At 40.1% G+C, this 20711-nt stretch overlaps 1 pseudogene; it reads left to right on the top strand.

Annotated features, from left to right (window-relative positions):
* LOC114053529 overlaps positions 1-20711 on the top strand; it is a 31516-nt pseudogene that overhangs the window by 1251 nt on the left and 9554 nt on the right.

Here is a 20711-nt window from a genome sequence, read left to right as displayed (position 1 = left end):
AAGGCATAAAAACAAGAGAGCATCCTCTTCTGTTGTCTCCTAAGAGAGGCCAGAATCTGCAGGAATCTAAATCCCTGAAGCCGCTCTGTGTGTGTGTGTGTGTGTGTGTGTGTGTGTGTGTGTGTGTATGTGTGTGTGAGAGAGAGAGGGAGAGAGAGATGGTGGATATGGGGAGGCTGTAGTGAATCCCTGGATTGGTCTATTGATTGGATATGTAAAGTGAGTGAGAGTGAAGAGTTTAGGATGACACCGAGGTTTTCAGCCCTAGTGACTGGAAGGATGGTAGTGCCCTTGACAGAAATAAAAACAAAAAAAACCCAGTGAGTTCTGTTTTGGACATGTTAAGTTTGAGATGCCTACAGGACATCTTGGAGACAGCGAAAACACCCCATAGTGACACACCTGGACAAGCCATCAATGGACTTAGAGATGTCATGAGAGTCTCAGCATGACTATAGCAGTAGGGAAAACATAGGATAGACTACTGGAGAATATATATGAATGGCATCTGACACAAAACAATAGGATAGCTCATAGAATGCATTCATCAAATACATTGTACTTTGAAAAGTATGGTTTCCCCTTCTGGGCCCACTTCCCTGTGCTGGTAGCTTCTAGATAGTACAGGACATGGGAAGCCCACACGTTTCTCTCACTGTCTTCTCTTTCCAGTTCAAAATCAGATGCCCATCACAGGGATACAAACAACCTCGGAGGCCACTTCAACCAGCTCTGTGACCAACAGGTATAGTTCCTTTCTAGAAACAACATGGTCTCCCAAAAGCTTTTGGCCCCAGAAATTCATGCGTCTCCAAATTACTCTTGAAGTTCTCCAAACCCAAGTTTGGAGTGTGGCCTGTTCCCAGACTCACTGACATTTTCCAGTCTCATTACACAGGATAGAAAGTCCCGGGGAACCCAGTACTACAGCAGGTATGGAGCAACTGTGCTTAATTCTCCCTATGTTCAAGTTTACTATGACATGAAGGCAGATTTCCGTTAGCTACAACCTTTAGCTCAGCCTACACTTTAGTGAGAATGATGTGGTATGGTAAATTCTCCTTCCTATTTCCCCTTTATCCCACCTCTAACTACTACTTGTCTTGTCACACCTCCCGATTAGAGTCAATCCTTTACCTTAAGCCAATGTCTCCAGAACTTCTCTGAGAAAAAATATATACAAGTATATAGACCTATATATTCACACCCTTATATTTATATGTTTACACATATATTTATATGTGTTAAATATATAATATTAAATATAAATACATTAAACAGATATATTAAGTATGATATATTTATACATTTATTCATTTTATATTATTTTTATATTACATAGATTATGTATTATTTTAATATATTAAATAAATATATAACATAAATATAAGATATAATGTAATACATATAAAACAAACCCAATTAGATATATTAAATATAATATATATGTTTCCAGATAATTTATATATTGTATAAAATACATAGGCATGTATGTATATATAGGTGCATGTGTGTGTGTATGTGTGTGTGTGTATAATGTCCTCTGCAGGGATTATATATTCATACTCATTTTTGTTTGGTTGGTTGTTATTTAGTGAGGCAATTGGGGTTAAGTGACTTGTCCAGAGTCACACAGCTAGGAAGTATTATGTGTCTGAGGCTGCATTTGAGTCCAGGTCCTCCTGACTCCAGGGCCGGTGCTCTATCCAATGCGACACCTAGCGGCCCCTACTCATACCCATTTTTAAGGGGATGTGAATACATAAAGGTAAAAGATAGTATATACAAACCAGGGTCAGTAGAGCTGCAGAGCTGGTCACCAGTCAGCCACTTGGGGCAAAGGAGCTTCTCTCCCAGCCCACTCCTATTTCCTGTCTATCCCAAGAAGGCTTCCTGACTCCCTGACCTGAAGGAGCCAGTCCCAACTAAAATGGCATAGTATGGAAAGTACAAAGGGGGTTGAGGTGCAGCAAGGTTTCTAAAGGCATATTTTCTATATTGACGCTTTTGCCTTCAGAAATTATACCCCACCCGGTATTTAGTGCCTTCATGCTTAGTTATCTAGCTCACTGTTTTCTTAGGATGAAAAACTACAGTACTTTCAAATTCCTTGTCATTTGGCAACAGATCTGGCTTGAAATTCTTGCTCTGCTTCTTGCTACCAATGTGACATGACCATGAACAAGTCATTTCATCACTGTGGCCTCAGTTAACCTTCATTAAAATGGAACTCTTAAGACCCTCATCAGTTCTATGTCCTGTGATCCAGATGAGCAGACCCAAATTCATATCCACAATTGGGAGACTGGACTAGGTCCCCTTCATAAAGCTCTGTAGCCTTTCTTCCCTTCTGGACCTTAGTCTCCTTATCTGTAAAATGATGTATTCAGACTCAACGATCCTGAAGATGCTTTCTTCTTCTAGAGTTTATGATTCTATGGGGGGGGGAGGATGTTCATACATAAAACCTCATTTAACCAGAAAGTGAAATCTAAAACCCTGCTACCCAAGAAAGCCAAATAATCATAGCAAGAATAAAAGATAAAAGCTTGAGACAACTACCTTCTGTTTTTTTTTTGTTTGGTTTTTTAGGCAATTGGGGTTAAGTGACTTGCCCAGGGTCACACAGCTAGTAAGTGACAAGTGTTTGGTCTGAGGCCAGACTTGAACTCAGGTCCTCCTGACTTCAGGGCCGGTGCTCTATCCACTGCACCACCTAGCTGCCCCAGACAACTACCTTCTTCTGTGAGATTGTGGTGTCCTGGTTAGAATGATGGACCTGATATCAGGAAGACCTGAGTTCAAATGCTGCCTCAGTCACTAACTGTGTGACCCTGGGCAAGTCACTTAACCTCTATTTGCCTCAGGGGCATGATAATAGAACCTACTCCCATAATTCTTGTGAGGATCAAAGGAGATAATATTTATAAAGTACTCTGTAAACCTTAAAGAGTTATATAAATGTTAGCTGTTATTACCATTCTGTGATAGCTAGATTGATTGATTTATTCACCAGTTGCCTCAAAATGGATCTATCCCACCAGAAAGGGATAACAAAACTAGCATGCAAAACACATATTTATTTCAGACAATATCCATCCAGAAGTCCACCAGAAATATCCTTTGGTAACACTCTCCACTTGAGAATGACCACTTAGTGACAGTGAATAATATACATTTTTCAAATCCTTTATAAAACTGACCTGTCCTGTGTTCCATTCCCACTAAGGTTCTCTGTTTTCTAAGATAATTATTATCTAGTGCCACTGAAGAGTCTAGGTCTTGTAGTGGATAGAGTATTAAGACTGGAATTCAGAAGACTTGAGTTCAAATCCAGCCTCTCAGATATTTTCTAGCTGGGTGACCATGGGTGAGTTACTTAATCTCTGTCTGCCTCAGTTTCACTAACTGTAAAATGAGGGTAGTAAAAGCACTAATCTTACAGGGTTATTGTAAGGATCAAATGAGATATTTGTAAAAAAAAAAATGCTTAACCTAGTGCCTGGAACATAGTAGGGATTTAAAAAAGACTAATTATTCCCTTTCCCATAAATGAATCACTGTCACTATGTCCATCCAAAAAATGGATCATAGACTGACATTTGTATTTTCACATGGGCCCTCTGGAGGCAATGCCCTCTGTAGGTACCTAATACCTTTGCATGTCTTTCTTCCTATTTCCCACGTCCCTGGTTTTCCAACACTCCATAGATTAGTTCTTCCTACAAGTTCAACAGTATCCCATGTCCCAGAATATTTTTACTCTAATAGCAAATTAGGCACTCTGAAAATCCAGCAATATTTCTGGGCAAGTAAGTCATTTTGGCTCCCCTAAAAAGGAACCTTCCCTATAGAGGAGAGAGAATGTGGATCATAGAATATTAAACAGAGAAGAAATGTATGGGACCCAAAATTTAGAATTAGAAGACACCTTAGATAATATCCAATCCAACCCTCACCCTTTATATATAGGGAAACTGATCACTGAGGTTAAAAGACATGTTCAAAGTCACATATGTGACTCGGTGCACCTGCTAGGTGTACAATCTGCCACTACTCTTTCCATTACTCATGACACCATTATGAAGAACTCTCATTTATAGATGGGGGAACTGAGGCCCAGGCAGGAGAAGTAAGCAAACAAGGTTGCTACTCCTCCCCCCACCTCTAGTTGTCAGTGGCAGAACTGAGATCAGAACTCAGGTCTCCTGGCTCCCAATACAGTACTATTTCTACCACAACATGCTGTAAAAATGTGTGCTTTGAGGGATGTCAAAAGGCTTTGTTTAGTTGTGTCCCTTTGTGATCCCATTTGGGGTTTGTTTGTTTGTTTTTGTAAATATGCTTTAATGGTTTGCCATTTTTTTTAGTCCAGCTCATTTAACAGGTAAGGAAACTGAGGCAAACAGGGTTAAGTGACTTGTCCAGAGCCATACAGCTAGTAAATGTCTGAGGCTGGATGTGAATTCAGTTTTGCTGACTCTAGGTTTAGCACTCTGTAAACTGTGCCACCTAGCCAAAAGACCTACACACCACAAAAGAGCTTTCCTGGGAACCTAATAAGGTGCCTGAAATTCCAACGTTAGAGTCATTGCTCAGGGCTAGAAAATTAAGGTGATAAGTGGGGTGGTAGTATCTCATCCAATTAGAGTCAATCCTTTATGCCAATATCTCCAGAACTTCTCTTCAAAATTATAATCACACACACACATACACACACACACACACACACACACACACACGTATTTCACACATACATACACACACAAACACATATCTATATAATACATACATACGCATACACATATGTGTATATAAAACACATAAATATGCATCTGTATGTAAAATAATTTGTTCTCTGCAAGATTTATATATCCACACCCGTTATCAAGGATTAGGTCATCAGATAACTCATATTTTTGGACTGTAAGATCTTCCAATAATGACCAGTCGCCTCACAGAGCAAGGTGGAGAGATGAAATTTGAGAGGCTTGAACATTATGTTTTGATAAGAGGAAAATGCTAGGCAAGGTTTGTAATATGGGAGCACTGTTTTGGACTGAGTCGGTCACTGCAATGGGGTATTCTGAGCTGTTGAAGGAAGTAGAATCTGAGGGCACCAGGCACTTATGGAGGGGGAAAATGTCCCAAAAGATAGTAAAATGCTCATTACAACAAAATTCTCTCATCCTATCACATCGCATAAATCAGCCAAACCCACATTGGTTTAACTTTCTTTTCCTTCTTGTCATACCCTTAAGACTCTTAGACAACAAGAAAAACTCTTTTTTTGGAGGTGATCCAATGCTCCTATTGGAGGTCCTCAAGGAAGCCTCTTCTACAGCAGTAAAACCCACTAGGAACAAGAAAGGAAGGAAAGTGAGGAAAGAAAAAAACTTAACTCCCCTCCCCCTACCTTCAGGGTATGTGTGTGTGTGTGTGTGTGTGTGTGTGTGTGTGTGTGAGAGAGAGAGAGAGAGAGAGAGAGAGAGAGAGAGAGAGAGAGAGAATAATCATTATGTATGTTATTTAAAGAAATTAATAGAGGAAAACACCAGTCTAACCATCATAATTTAACTTGTGAATGCATTGAACAGTCCAGCAAAATGATCCATGGAGAGTTGAAGTGATTTATTCACAATTGTACAGGTATCCTGACACTAGTATCTGAGGAATAATTTGAACCTGGGTCCTTTCCAATTTCAAAACCTGAATTGCATTTATTAGTTGTGCCCCATCCATGAACAGGTCTAGCTAAGCAATAAACTCAAACAAGATCAGTAATTTAACCAGCAGATTTTTTTCCTGGGAATTTTACTGGAATTGAGGGAGATTATCCTCTTCTTCTTGATCCCACTGCTAGGGGAAGAGTTAGAAAGACAATTGATATTGGGATGTGGTCAATGGGTCTCCGTGGGTACATGACACAGAGAGCCTGGCCCCAGGGGATGAGGAACATAGTGGTGGCACAGTAAAAGCAGAATGATTATTTTCAAAATGTCTATACCAGCTACGGAACATGGTCTTTCTCTCATTACTCTTACAGTTGTAAATGAGATCATACTAATTCTTCAGGATCAGTTCAGTGACCACTTCAGCTGGCCCAACAGAGACCTTCATATTCATAGTTGGCTAGTTTTTACAAAGGTAGAGATTGAAAAGAAATAGTATAGGGGCCATGGCAAGGACTTAAAAGAGATATGGTCCCCTGGGAGAGGTTGTTAATAGGGATATCCCAGAAGAGTGGTGTGTATTGGCCCATTGTTAATTAAAACTACTGGAATCAGAGGGCCCAACATCAAGATTATCACATTATTTACCCTTTGGTATAAAAGAACAATCCCATTTTGCAAGGGGCATAATTTATTGGTGGCACCTGATTTTGGCTGAATAGGTGAAAGATCAGTATGACTGGTAGCCAACACAACCTTGATGACATCTGGAATCTTTAGTCTCCCTCACTCCTTATCCAGTCTGTTACCCATTCTTCTCGTTTCTCCCTTCATAACGTCTCTTATATACATCCCCTTTTCTTCAGTCACACAGCCACCACCTTGTTGCAGGCTTTCATCACCTCTTGCCTAAAGTCCTTGATATCATCTCTTTCTATTGTCTTCCTAAGAGCTGGCCACAGGACCTGTTGCAGAACTGATCCTTCCAGTTCCCCAAATAGATACATGGTTCCTTGAGTCCAAAATGATAGACCTCAAGCCTCTCTACAAAGAGAAGGGAACTCATGGGTCACATTTTTGTGTTTCTCATAATCCCATTTCTAGGAGAACGATTTTGAAGGTAACAAAGCTCTCCAAACCCAGCAAGTCTACAACAAAAGTCACGATCTTTACTCCCCAAATTACCCTCTTCTGAATTTCCCTGTTAATGTTAAGGGCACTACCATCATCCCAGACATTCAGGATCACAACTTTAGCTCCATCCCTGAATCTTCACTATTCTTCACCATACTTATCCAATCTATTAAAAATCTTGTCATTTCTGCTTTCATTTCTTGTAAGCATTTCCCCTTCTCTCTATTCATATAGCCACCCCCTTAGGCCAAGTCCTCATCACCTCTCACCCAGACTATTACTATAGCCTTCTTATTGATTTCCCTGCCTCGAATCTCTCCCAGCATCTCATCAGATGACATCAATTCATGGTATAGTCCAAAGAGGTAGAACTTTTTGCGTGAAGTAAAATTGTGAAAGTAGGAAGTCTCTCTTCTAACAGTGGTATGGAAATCTGTGGGAAATCAATCATGTGCCTCAGTATATGAGGGAATTTTCCTTCTTACTTATTTTGATATTCTCTCTTGTGGTTCCCCCACCTTGAATGTCTTCAAGAAGAACTCCAATAGCCTCAGCCAATTCAGTCACCCCTGCTGATTCAGTTGACTCTGGGAGGTAGGTGTTGTTATTATCCATATTTTATATGTCAGGTATAAGGGACCTGGTCATGGTTCCAGGATGGAGAAGGGTACTTGTGGTCATTCACAAACCAAAGCATGGGTCAGGATGGGTCACCTTTCCTTGGATCATGTCACCTTGGAAGAACTGAGGGCTTACAGACTCCCAGAACTAGCTCTGAAAAAAAAAAAACAAAAACACTTGGCAGAAATGAAAGACACACTTGGAGAAGGGTGTGGGAAGATGAAGCCAGAGATGTCTATTCTGCCTCCCTTGCAGCTACACATAACTACAGCCCCTAGTCATGTGTGATTGGGGTTTCATATTCTTATACATGGGTGCTCTGTCCATAGGAATATAATTTTGGCTGTTTATATTTTGTGAAATATTGTGGAATTTAGAGGCTAGATTTTTTTTTCTAAAAGCTGGGACAATTTACTTTTTTGTACCGTGCAGTTTTCATTTATGATTTCTTGAAATATAGCTTTGGGGGAAAAAAAACCAGGCTTTTAAAAAAATGGTTTTAAAGGAGTCCAGGGATTCTCTGGACCAGCCCATTGTGTTTCAAATGGAACTACTTGATTGTGCCTTTAAGCCCAAGTCACTCTGCCTTTCATTGAATAGACAACATTAGCCCCTCCCCAAGCTTATAAGGTTCACTGTTTAAGTTTTGATAATTTTATTCTAAATTTGATAATTTAGAATGAGTGTAAATAGCAATTGTTTTCTCTTCTGGGACAGAAACTTTGAGGGTCTTCTCCTAGATTGATATGTTTGTGATGCTAAATTAGGCCATCTTTTGTCATTGAATGGGCATTGCCTCAGACAAACTGAGGCCTAGGAAAGACCTTAATATAGAAAAACTGAGGTCATCCACTCCATCCAAGGTCATCAGCGGTTATCTTGACTTTGTCTCACCACTGGACTTTGATGACTCTGGAGGAGAGAGTGAGGTTGACAAGTTGGTTCAGATCAGCCTCACTTAAATCTAATTCACTCTCAAGTCAAGACTTCACTCTGCAATGTCATTGGTCCTCTTTGAGAATTAAGGAGGAACAACAAACAGAACAATTACTGAATCAATTTTGCTAAAGCATTAGTCTGACCATGTCACCCAACCACTCAATAATCTTCACTGGCTTCCCTTTGTCTCTAGAATCAAATATGAAGTACTATGTTTGCTCTTTAGAGTTCTTTGCTACCTGGCCTCTGTGGGGTCCAGAATTTTCTACTCTGTAATAAAAGAAATTAAGGCAGAGTGCACTTTATTAAATGGTCCATGGCCATATCCAATGAAGGGGACTTCAGATCTTCCTCACTATCTGAGATGCCCAATTCCTCCAGGGCCTTATTTCTATAATGCTCGATACCCAGATGATACAGATGAGGCAAACTAAAAATGCTGAGTCTTGTGGTTGACAGACCCTGACTATGACCCTCCAGGAGAGCCTACATAAAATATATAATATCTGCTTGACAAACAAGCAGACCTTGACAGACCTATCTTGATCTGTCAAGAGGTCCTATCAAGCCAACAAAGAGAACAAAGGGCTGGAATGATAAACAAATGTCAAAACATCAACAGTGGCTGATGGGCCAGTAGAAAGGCAGGCCAAAACCAGTTGCTTATTGGCCAAATGCTCATGGCCACCTCCCCTTGTTGGGCAATAGAGGGATGAAGAGGGAAAGAGGGGCAACAAAAATAGCTGAAGGACTTTTCATTTCATTATGTCATCTCTGCCACACTGGGCTTAATCACCATAACAAGGCAAAAACAAGGGTGGGGATCCTCTATTCAGGCTCCTATGATTAAGCAAGTAAACTTAAAAACTGAAGTTCACAGGTCTAGGTCCTGATATACAAAATTTATAATCACTACCCCTGTGGAATTACATCAAACTGATTAACACTGATCGGAATAAGATTGGGATCTAATCACAGTCATCTATCACACCCCTTCCAACTTTTCTCAGTCTTCTTACACACTGTTCCCTTCCTCATACTTTACAATTCAATGAGACTGACCTTCTTGTCATTCTTCACATACAATGCTCCATTTCCTGTCTCTGTGATTTTATACTGGCTGCCCTCAGTACTCTCTCTCTTCACTGCTGTCTCTTAGAATCTGTGGCTTCCTTGAGGATTCATTTCAAAAGACTTTCTTCAAGAGACCCTTCTGGGTCTCTTAATCCCTTCCCCTGTATTGTATATGTATCTTATATGTGCCTATTATCTATGTATACACTATCTCTCCCATTAAAATGTAAGGCACTTAAAGTTAAGACCTGTTTGGGCTTTCTCCTTGTATCCCTAGTCCTTAGCACAATGGCTGGCACATAGTAGGTGCTTAATAAATGTTTGTTGATTAATTGATAAAATTGCCTGAGTTTCCAGAATGTATGAGCAGCTAGACGTTTAATATTTGGATTTCAGGAAGCATCAGTTGAACTGGCAGGCAAAGATGGCTGGATGAAATAAAGTTAAGGCAAGGGGCCAGGTCAATGTTGGGTCTAATATCTAGTTGTTTAATTAGGAATACTGATGGTTTTGTCTGGCTTTTAGTCCTGTGGGTTGAAGGATAATCGTTTGGTCAGTAGTATCCCACCTAACTGCCATCTAGACCGCAATTCTATTCCTGCTGTTCTTCCCACTCATGAAGTTCAGCCAATGTGGGACTCCCACCTACTGGCATGCCATCTTCTGAATCCAGTTCAGGGAGCTTCTTATAATGAAGTGACATGCCCTTGGCTTTCCCACAGCTACTCATCTATTTAGAGGTTATATGAAATATTCTATAGAAGGAGGAGCGCACCTCTACTTGGGGAAGTTCATCTTGGATCCAATCCAATCATTCCTCAAGGTAGCCTCATTTAGGAAAGGAGCCTGACTCCTTGCCCAAGAATAGCAGGTATATTTCATCTGGAAGTTACTACAGCCTTGCTGATGCCGTCAAATCCATCAGCTTGAAAGTCAGGTGGTGAAAGTTCTAGATATGCGGGTTGAGATTCAATGCTTTTGAAACAGGGTAGCAATGAAATGACTGAGAGTGCTGCCCTTTGGAGGGCATGGCCCCCTTTTCTAGTTATAAGAAATCTTCCTGTGACTTCCTCCTTGATAAATTCATGAGTCAGGAGATTCAGGCAAAAGCTAACTATGGATTAGCTCACTGGGTATGTTCATGGAAACCTCAATCTACTGGTTTTCTATTCTCTGTCACCTCCTCTGGATCTCCTAGCAGTCTGTTTTTTTCTGGTCAGTAGCTCATACTAAAGTTTTTTTTTTCCTTTCACTAAGTATCTTCTGCCTCCTTGCAAGTTATGAACTTCCCTTTGCTCTATTTTCTCCAAAGTCATTTTTTTTTCTTCCCTGGAGGAATCAGAAAAGTCAGTTCTCTTTCAGGTAGTAGCCCTTTAAGAAATTAGCCCTTTAATAAATGCTAGTTAACTGAATGATTGGTTTTTCCAGGAACCAAGAATCCCTTCTGATGTTCTGTTGTCATTTAAAGCTTGTACAGAAAATGTGAACAAGATTCCATCACAGGCACTGCAACATCTGGAGTTGTATCTCACCTTGTCTGTTTTCCCTACCCAGGACCCCAAGTCCTTCCATTGATGCTGTGTTTTATGGCCTCATCCTCATGAAGGGCTTGGTATTTGTGGGCTTACTTTTTGTCTTATGGAAGCGGTACCCCAAGGTGAGTAGGAGCTCAGGTGAGGACTTCAATTTTAAATGGACCCAGTAACATCCCTTTACCAGCCTCCAGATAGAGGTGCCTCCCTAGGCTCCCATGAACAATAAAATATTCCCATATTTCCAAAGCACCCATCCTAGGGTCATCCTAAAGGTAATGCAGGAAAAGGCACCAAATATCTAGAACAAGATACAGTGTTTCCAAAGTCTCAGTGCAGTTTTAAGCTTCAATAGCTATTCAAAACTTACAATTGTACTAAGACTTTAGGGGCATACTATATTAAATAGCTTTAAGAGCTATTTAATACCTTTAAGCTATTAAATGTTAAAACTGCACTGGGACTTTGGAGCCACAGTGCATAAACAGAAAGGAGTGTTGGCATCATCATAGTTAACAGTTTCTAGGACTGAATTCTGGGTTGAGGCCAAGAAGTTCAGTGGAAAGGGAGAAAGAATAGGGGTATATGGGACACAATGGGCTTGGATCCCCAAAGCCAGAGGGGAGGATAAATGTGTCTAGAAGAGGGAATGGTGATAGCTTGAACACAGTGTGATGGACTTTCTCTTTCTGTGCTATTGCTTCCCTGAATCTGTGAATCCTGCCTGGTCCTCCGATGTAGAAGAAGAAAAGGGAAGAGAATTAAGGGAGGAAAGATGACCAGGTTGAAAGAAGAAGGGTAAGAATTTTATTGGCCTATGGGGCAGGGTTGGATGTGGTAGATAGCATGGTCATGGACAAAGTCTTTCTATTTTCTAAATTTTCTCCTCCTTCTTCCTCAAGCCAATGAAGACACTGAAGGAACATAAGAGATGAAAAGAAAGGGGATTTTTCAGAGTGAACTCCCAGACAGTACCATTTGTTCCCAATGACCCTAACCCAGCCCAGGCCATAGAAGACTTTGAAACATTCCCATCTGAGCTGAAAGCCCAAGCACCACAATCTCTGATCCCCCTGTCCAGATGCTAGGACCCTTCCCAACCATTCAGGCCTGGGTCAAATTGACCATTCTCTCCTACTTATGCCAGTCTCTGATGATAAGATAATCTTTTAACCCTATCCCTTCTTACTGTCTCCAGAAGATTGCCCTAACAATCATGCTCCCTGTCTGTAATTTTCAATCTCTTCTATCGACTGGTTCCTTCTCTACTGCCTATAAACACCCTTATTTTTCTCCATCTTTAGGAATCCTCACTAGATTCTACTAATATCCACAAGCTATCATCCTATACCTCTCCTCTCCTTTTCAGCCAAATTCCTAGAAAAAGCTTTCAACACATTTTGCCTTATTTCATTTCCTTTCCCTTAGTTTTCAAGCCTGTGCAGTCTGCCTTCTGACCCATCACTCAGCTGAAACTGTTCTCTTCAAAGTAACCAGTGACCTCTTAGTTTCCAAATCAGAAAGCATTTTCTCAGTTCTCATTCTTTTTTACCTCTTTAAAGCACTATATCCTGTTCACCACTCCCTTCTATATACTAACTTCTCGTTGGGTTTTCGTGATGTCGGTCCTCCTTCCTGTCTACTCTTCATCAGTCTCCTTCTCCCAGATCTCTTCTGGCACTGCCACCACCCTGCACAGGCTCTCATCACTTCATGCCTGGATTATTTCAGTAGGCTTCTGGTTTATCTCTCTACCTCAAATCTCCCCCTAATAAAGCCCATCTTCCATTTAGCTATTAAAGTGATCTTCCTAAATAAATTTATGTCAACCCCTATTCTATACACTCTTACCTCCTGAATCAAATACAAGATCTTCTCTTATTCAAAGCCCTTCATAATCTGTCCCCCCCCACCTCAACATTTCCAGTCTTCTTACACTTTACACCCACACACCCCTACATATCATGTGCTCCAATGGCACAACTTCCTTGCTGTTCCTTACACAAAACACTGTATCTTCTCCCTCTGGGCATTTTCACTGGTTATTCCCATGTTTCAAACTCACTCCTGGCTTCCCTGGCTTCCTTCAGTTACCATCTAAAACTCCACTCTCTAGAAGAAGCCTTTCCCAATCTTCCTTAATGCTGGTGTCTTCCTTCTGTTGATTATCTCCAATTTATTCTGTTGATACATTGTTCATTCATACAAAAATAGCTGCTTGCATATTGTCTCCTCCTTTAGATTGTGAGCTCTTAGAAAGCAGGGTCTACTTTTTGCCTTTCTTTGTGTGATACATAGTAGGTGCTAAATAAATTCTTGTTCACTGACTGGCTGACTTTGGTAGAAATCTAGTCATTCTCCCTACCTCAAGTTCCATCCCTCTCCAATTTATCCTACGTATAGCTACCAAGGCTATGTCATTCCCCTAGTCAATAAACTCTAATGGCTCCCTAGTACTATTGAGATCAAATATAAATTCCTCTGGCATTTCAAGTCTTTCAAAACCTGACCCCAACCTACCTTTTCAGGCTTATTACATATACTCTCCTCTATGAGTTCTATATTGTAGTCAAGCTAACTATTCCATGCCCAACACCACATTTCCCACCTTGGTGCCTTTGCATTGGCTACCTACTCCCTGTGCCTGAAAAGCACCCAATCATCACCTTAGCCTCTTAGAATCCAAAATTTCCTTCAAAATTTAGCTTGTATTACCATCTACGTGAGGCCTTACTTTATTCCCCAAGCTGTTAGTACCCTCCCCCACAAATTATTTGCATCAATTTCTATATACACTATATTAAATATGATTTGTAGTATATACCTGTTGCCTCCCAAGATAGATTGTAATCTCCTTAAAATCAGAAACTGTTTGACTTTTATCTTTATGACTTCAGCTCTTAACATAGAGCCTGGTATACAGCAGATGTTTTAATCAGTGTTTATTTGGGGTTTGATTTGCAGGTCTTAGAACTCAATTCCACTTTTTTTGATGATGGAAATCTCATTCCCATTGCCACCTCTCACATGCCCTCCACTCATACATGGGTATGACATATTTCTGGGATGATCAAAGGCTGTTTCTTTTTCTTTTCTTTTTTTAATTTCTAATTTATTAATTTATTTTTCCCCAATTACATACAACAATGATTTTCAACATTCGCTTTTAAAATTGAGTTCCAAATTCTCTCCCTCCCTCTCCACCCCCCCTCATTAAGAAGGCATGCAATTTGGTATAGGTTATACACGTGTAATCATGGAAAATATATTTTCATATTAGTCATGTTGTAAAAGAAAACATACACCAAAATAAAAGCCCAAGAAAAATAAAGAAAAAAGTATGCTTTGATCTCAGACTTCATCAATTCTTTCTCTGGAGGAAGAAAGCATTTTTCATCATAATTCCTTCAGAGATGACTTGGATCATTGTATTGCTGAGAATAGCAGTCATTCACAGTTGATCATTTTACAGTACTGTTCCTACGTGCAATGTTCTCCTGGTTCTACTCATTTCACTTTGCATCAGCTCTCCTAAGTCTAGGTTTTTCTGAGAACATCTAGTTCATTTCTTATAGTACAAGAGTATTACATCAAAATCATATACTGCAACTTGTTCAGCCATTCCCCAATTGATGGGCATCCCCTCAATTTCCAATTCTTGGCCACCACAATAAGAGCTACTATAAATATTCTTGTACATATTGGTCTTTTCCTTTCTGGTTTTTTAAAAATCTCTTTTGGGATACAGACCTAAGTAGTGGTATTGCTAAGTCAAAAGGGATGCATGGTTTTATAGGCCACAAAGGCTGTTTCTTCAAAGAAACTTTCAGTTGCTTCTCATTAACTACAACTTAAGTATACAAATTCTTTAATGTTGCTTTTAAGGCCCAAGACAGTTTTCCCACCCACCCACCCACCCCCAACATCTTTCTAGCTTTATAATTCCATCTGAGAGGTATTTTATTCTTCATTCTCTTGCCACACTGAACTAATCTCTTTGTTGTTCAGTCGTTTAATTGTGTTAACTCTTCATGACCCCATGGACTTGTCCATGGGATTTTCTTGGCAAAAATACTGAGGTGGTTTGCCATTTCCTTCTCCAGTGTGTCCCCATTTTACAGATAAGGAAATGAGGCAAATAGGGATTAGATGACTTGCCAAGGGTCATACAACTAGCAAGTGTCTGAGACTAGATTTGAACTCAGATCTTCCTGAATCCAGGTCCAGTGCTTTATCTATTGTACCACCTAGCTGCCCCAGAACTAATCATAGCTCTCTAAAAATAAAAATTAAAAGACTTTGCTCAAGCTATTCCCTAGCCTGAAATTTCAAACACACAAAGTCCTACCCATCTCCTAAGGCCCAAATTTAATGCTACCTTTTTCTTGAAGTTTCCTAGATCCTCCACCCACCCTCCCCTTTCTCTGATTAAATATAATCTTTCTCTCTCTCCTTAAGTTCCCATAGCACTTTGTCCTTTTCTCACAATACTTGTCATATTCTGTTGTACAACCCTGAGTCATTGCCCCTCTTTTCGCATCACCACCCTATACCCTATCTCTGAATGCAGAGGCAGGGCCAGTTACATCTTGTGTTTTCTGAAGAGTGCCTTGTATACAGTAGGTGCTCAATGATTACAGCCCTGTATTGGATTTAATTAATGATATTGGAGATACTTCTGGTATTTGTGCCAAGAAAGGCTGGCCTTCACCATGCCCTGTTCCACATGTCAAAGCCCTTAGTGGCTACCGAAAGAACCGCACAAGGAACTAGCACAATTGCCTTCCCTTTACCCTATCTTAGGCTTTCCCAGAGCCAATGTGAAACCTCTGGAGTACTCCAACCAGAGCTACCCTCCCTTTCCACAAGTTCCCTGTCAATTCTCTTTTACTTTTTCTTCCTCCTGATCAAACATCGATGCCACCACATTCCTACCTGTCAGAGGGAACCCCCAAATCCCCAATCTACTCTAAACCTTATGTCCTCTGCTCATGCCAAATGGTGGCAGTCCAGTACCCTCCAAGATCTCCACACTGCAGGGCAGACACCCCAATATACCCCAGAGTTTACTGGGCCTTGCCATCCACCTTGATGTTGTAGACTGACGATCCTCCAGGCCTTTTAGCCACCCTGAAGCTGAAACTACTTATATGTATTGTCTCTTCCAATTAGAATGAGAGCTCCTGGAGAACAGAAATTTTCTTTTTTATTCTATTTCTATTCCTAAATGCTTGGCATATACTAAATGCTTAATAAATATGTTTTCCTTCATACCACATGTTCATCCTGCACATCTGTGCTTTAGCCTAAGATATCCCCCCTTTGTTTTCATCTGCAGCCATCCCACTTACTTCCTCATACACAATTTACATGCTACTTCCTCCATGAAGCCCTCAATGACTTCTTCCTCACCTGATTTCATCACTCCTCCTACTTTTCTTATCTACTTTCAATGATTTATGTACTTATATTCATAAATACATTTCACATACTTTAATCTGTATTTATATTTCTATTATACATATATATTCCACTTGTATCTTTATGTTCTACTTTGAGTTAGCTTTTGGTATACCTGTCACAAACTCCAACCATTATGATTATGCTCTATTTATCTCTGCCTTCTATTTGCACAAGGGACCATATGTCCTGACATATTTGCCTTCCTTCCTGTGACACTGCCACCATACATTATCTGTAGCATTTATATAGTACTTTAAAGTTTACAAAATGCTTTACAGATATTGTTGCATTTGATTCTCATAATAACCCTGGGAGGTAGGTGATATTGTTATCTTTATTTTTTAAAATAATAATAGCTAATAATAACAACAGCTAACATTTATATATCATTACCCATGTGCCAGGCACTGTGCTAAGCACTTCACAATTATCATCTCTTTTTCTCTTCACAACAACCCTAGGAGGTAGATGCTATCATTATATAGATGAGCATACTAAAGCAAACAGAAGTTAACTGATTTGTCCAATGTCCCACAGCTAGTAAGAGACTGGATTTGAATTCATGTCTTCTTGACTTCTAATACAATGCTCTATGCACTAAGCCACCTAGTTGCCTAGCATAGCAACCTTGTTAGATAGGAATAAAGCTGGAGTTTTCAGGGACTTAAGGCCACATCCACTCTGTGCATTATAGTTTTGTTATTCTTTACTAATTAGTGTGACCCGGGACAAGACATTGAACCTCTGCCTCAGTTTCTTCAACTGTAAAGTAGAGATAAAACTAGCACCTTTCTTCGCAGAATTGTTGTGATAATCAAATGAAATAATATTTGTTTAAAAAGAACCACTCGTCTTTGTTTCTTCTTTCTTGTGGTTCCTCCCATTGATTCTAATTCTTCTTTACAACATGACTAATGTGAAAATATGTTTAATAAGAATGTATATGTAGAGCCTATATCAGATTGCACACCATCTTGGGGAGAGGTGAGGGGAGGGAGGTGGAGAAAATTTAAGACTTAAAAGTTTATGGAAGTGAATGTTGAAAACTAAAAATAAATTAATTTTTTTTTAAAAAAGGCAATTAAAAAAAGTTAACACTTATGACAATGTCTGGCACATAGTAAGCACCATATAAATGCTTATCCTAATCCCTTCCCCCTTAGAATTCTATTTGGGACCCAGATGCAATATATTCTCCTTAGTTCAATTTGCCTAGGCCTACTGTCAGTCTTCCTCCTCCCTTAATAAACTGCTTAAACTTCATATTGTAATAGAAACAAAGCCATTTAAGTTGATTAGGAAATACATGGTAAGGTTAAGTTTAAAATTTAGATGGTCTAAAACTGCCATATACAACATCATGTCTCAAGGTCCAAGTTTTCTACTACCCCTCAAAGTGAAATCTGATCTTTCTGCTTACTCTCCTGCCACTCATTACTGATAAGAGAGAAAAGCTGGAAGTTCTTGGCCTTCTTAAGCCTTCTGCACAAACATGAGAAAGGGAAATAACTCAGTCATTCGCTCATGGCAAGGTAGAAACATGAAGCCTGGATACATTGCAGAAGTTCATGGAGCCTCCTAGGCACAGTTACAACATGATGATTGAACCTCTTGAGTTTTTTGTTTTTTTGTTTTTTCTCTATGGTCCCAGATACTCCCGCTCACTCTTCCTAAAATGCATGCCTTGTGGCTCCTATAGGGAAAAGTTCCATGTATTAGAACCTTATTTCTTACAGGATTAAGAACCTGAAAGTGCTGCCATAGTTCAGAAGGAGGAGGGAAAATAGGATCCAAAGTGTTATCTAGGAGCTAAATGATAGAGTATGACAGAGTAGATGGAGTCCTGGATTTGGAGTCAGGATGAACTGAGTTCCAATCTGGCTTCTGTTAGGGTAGAAATGTCACCTTTTTGACTTCATGTGGTGGGTAACTACTGCCAAAATACATCTGCTACAACACAGAAATTACAGAGGTAAAAGCCTAGGTTTTATTATGCTTAAGCATAGGTTCAGAGGGGAAGAAATACAACCCCTGAACAGAGATTAGCATTTTTTGTCAAGCTTTTATAGAGAAAATCATGTCAGAAAGACAGAAAATTAATTCTTTTACACGTTGCAATCTTGTACATTCTTTTAGGCTATACAAGTTGTTTTTTTGTTTGTTTGTTTAAGGCAGATTCATAATCCTATCCTTCCTTCAATATTATAAAAGTTGAACAAATTTAGTTAAGCGGAGTCATAATCTCATACATCTCCTAAGGAAACAAACCTACTTAAGCAGACTCTATAAGTAAACTAAGTTCAGTTATAGATTAAACTACATTCAGAGGGTTCACAAATAAACTCATGAAGGGGAAGATTTCTATGCCTACAAAGTTGACATCAAGTTACCTGAGAAGCCTTGACTCTCTTTTGGCTTCTTATCTGAGGAAAGTTAAATAGTCTTCCCTTAAAACCATTGTACCATGTGAGTCGGGTTTTGGTCAGGTGAGATTAATATTAACAGAAGACAGGCTTTTGGGGCAGCTAGGTGGCACAGCGGATAGAGCACCGGCCCTGAAGTCAGGAGGACCTGAGTTCAAATGTGGCCTCAGACCAAACACTTGACATTTACTAGCTGTGTGACCCTGGGCAAGTCACTTAACCCCAATTGACTATTAAAAAAAAAAAAGACTTTCAATTAACCAAAAGTTGTAGGAGCAATGGCCCTGAGCCCTGAACAATACAAATTAATAAAAAGAAATCAAAAATGAAAAATTATCATACCTCAACCATTCCTAACTACATAACCCTGGGCAAGTCACTTAACCTCTGTCTGCTTCATTTTCCCCAACTTCAAAAAAATGGAGATAATAATAGCACCCACCTCACAGGGTTATTGTGAGAATCAAATGAGATAAAAATTCGTCTTTGGGGGAGCCAAGATGGAGGAGTAAGAAGTAAGTCGCTCTTACCCTCCCTTATTAACCTCAGAAAACCCAGAAAATATCACCCAAGGAAAAACCCTGGAACAGCTGAACCAGAAGAAAGACTGGGTGCAGCAGTCCCATAGCCCAGGTAGCTTGAGGGATTAACAGGAAAGGCCTATCTTACTCTGGGGGAAGGGAAGCAGTACAGAACAGGAGGCATCCCAGCAAACTAGCAGAAAGCCCCACCTCAGCATACCAGGAGGAGATCCTGAAACCCAGGTGGTAGAGCAGGCAAACACCAACACCTGGATCTCCACCATGTCACCCTACCCCGCCCCCCCAGTGTCTCAGTGAGGGCTGGGGAACCACTGGAAACCAGCATGGAAAACCGCCAGATGTCTCAGCATTCTACAGCAATCAAGTCTCCCAGTGCCTCAGCAAAAATAAGGGAAGCAGCACTACAAAGGGCCCCAGGCAGATGAATACCCTGCAACATCCATCTGAAAGGAGCTGAAGAAACCAAAAGGAAAGGAAAAGAAGGCAACCTAGAGTTGCCCTAGAGTTCCAGCCTTGCTGTTTCCAGCCCAACACCAGGTAAGCTGCCAGAACCCTACAGCCTCCAACTGCCAACATTGGAGGCCCCAGCCCACAAAGCCATCGACCAGGCCCTAGGCTCCCAACACAAGAAGCTTGGGTCAGTGCCCCCTGCTCCCCAGCAGGAGAGCTCAATCTCTTTAAAGGCCAGGAAATAAGCAAACACCATGACCAAAAAGAAACATACCATAGATTCATATTATGAGAACAGTGAAGATCAAGGCAGAAATTCTGAAGAGGACAACATTGTCAACAAACCCACATCTGGAACCTCAAAAGGGAATGTGAACTGGTCTGAAGCCCAAAAAGTCTTAGAAGAGCTCAAGAAGAATTGTAAAAGTCAAATGAGAGAGATAGAAGAAAAAATGAGAGGTATGCAAGAGAGAGTCAATAGCCTGGAAAAAGAAGGACAAAAATTAACTGTAGAAAACAAGTCCTTAAAAAATACAGTTGGCCAACTGGAAAAAAAGTACACAGAAGAAAACAAGTCCCTAAAAAATACAATTGGACAAATGGGGAAGGAGGTAAAAAATCTAATAGAAAAATTCATCTTTGTGCCAAGGAAATTTTGGGCTCATTAAAAACACTACACAATTTCACCAACACAATCCACTCCTCCCTCCTCATCTGTTTTATTTCTAGGCCCAGAGTTTTGTCCTTCTGAATGTCTGTCCAGCATATATGTACTGTTAGATCAGCTCTTTGGGCTCTCCCTCTAAAATCATACACCAGAATCATCCATTTTTACTTGAAAGAGATTTTGGAGATGATCCA

Source organism: Vombatus ursinus, unplaced genomic scaffold (genome assembly GCF_900497805.2).
Source record: "Vombatus ursinus unplaced genomic scaffold, bare-nosed wombat genome assembly UNPS02014811.1, whole genome shotgun sequence".
Taxonomy (NCBI): domain Eukaryota; kingdom Metazoa; phylum Chordata; class Mammalia; order Diprotodontia; family Vombatidae; genus Vombatus; species Vombatus ursinus.
Note: the sequence above shows the minus strand (reverse complement) of the source record. Positions and strands in the feature narration are given on the sequence as shown.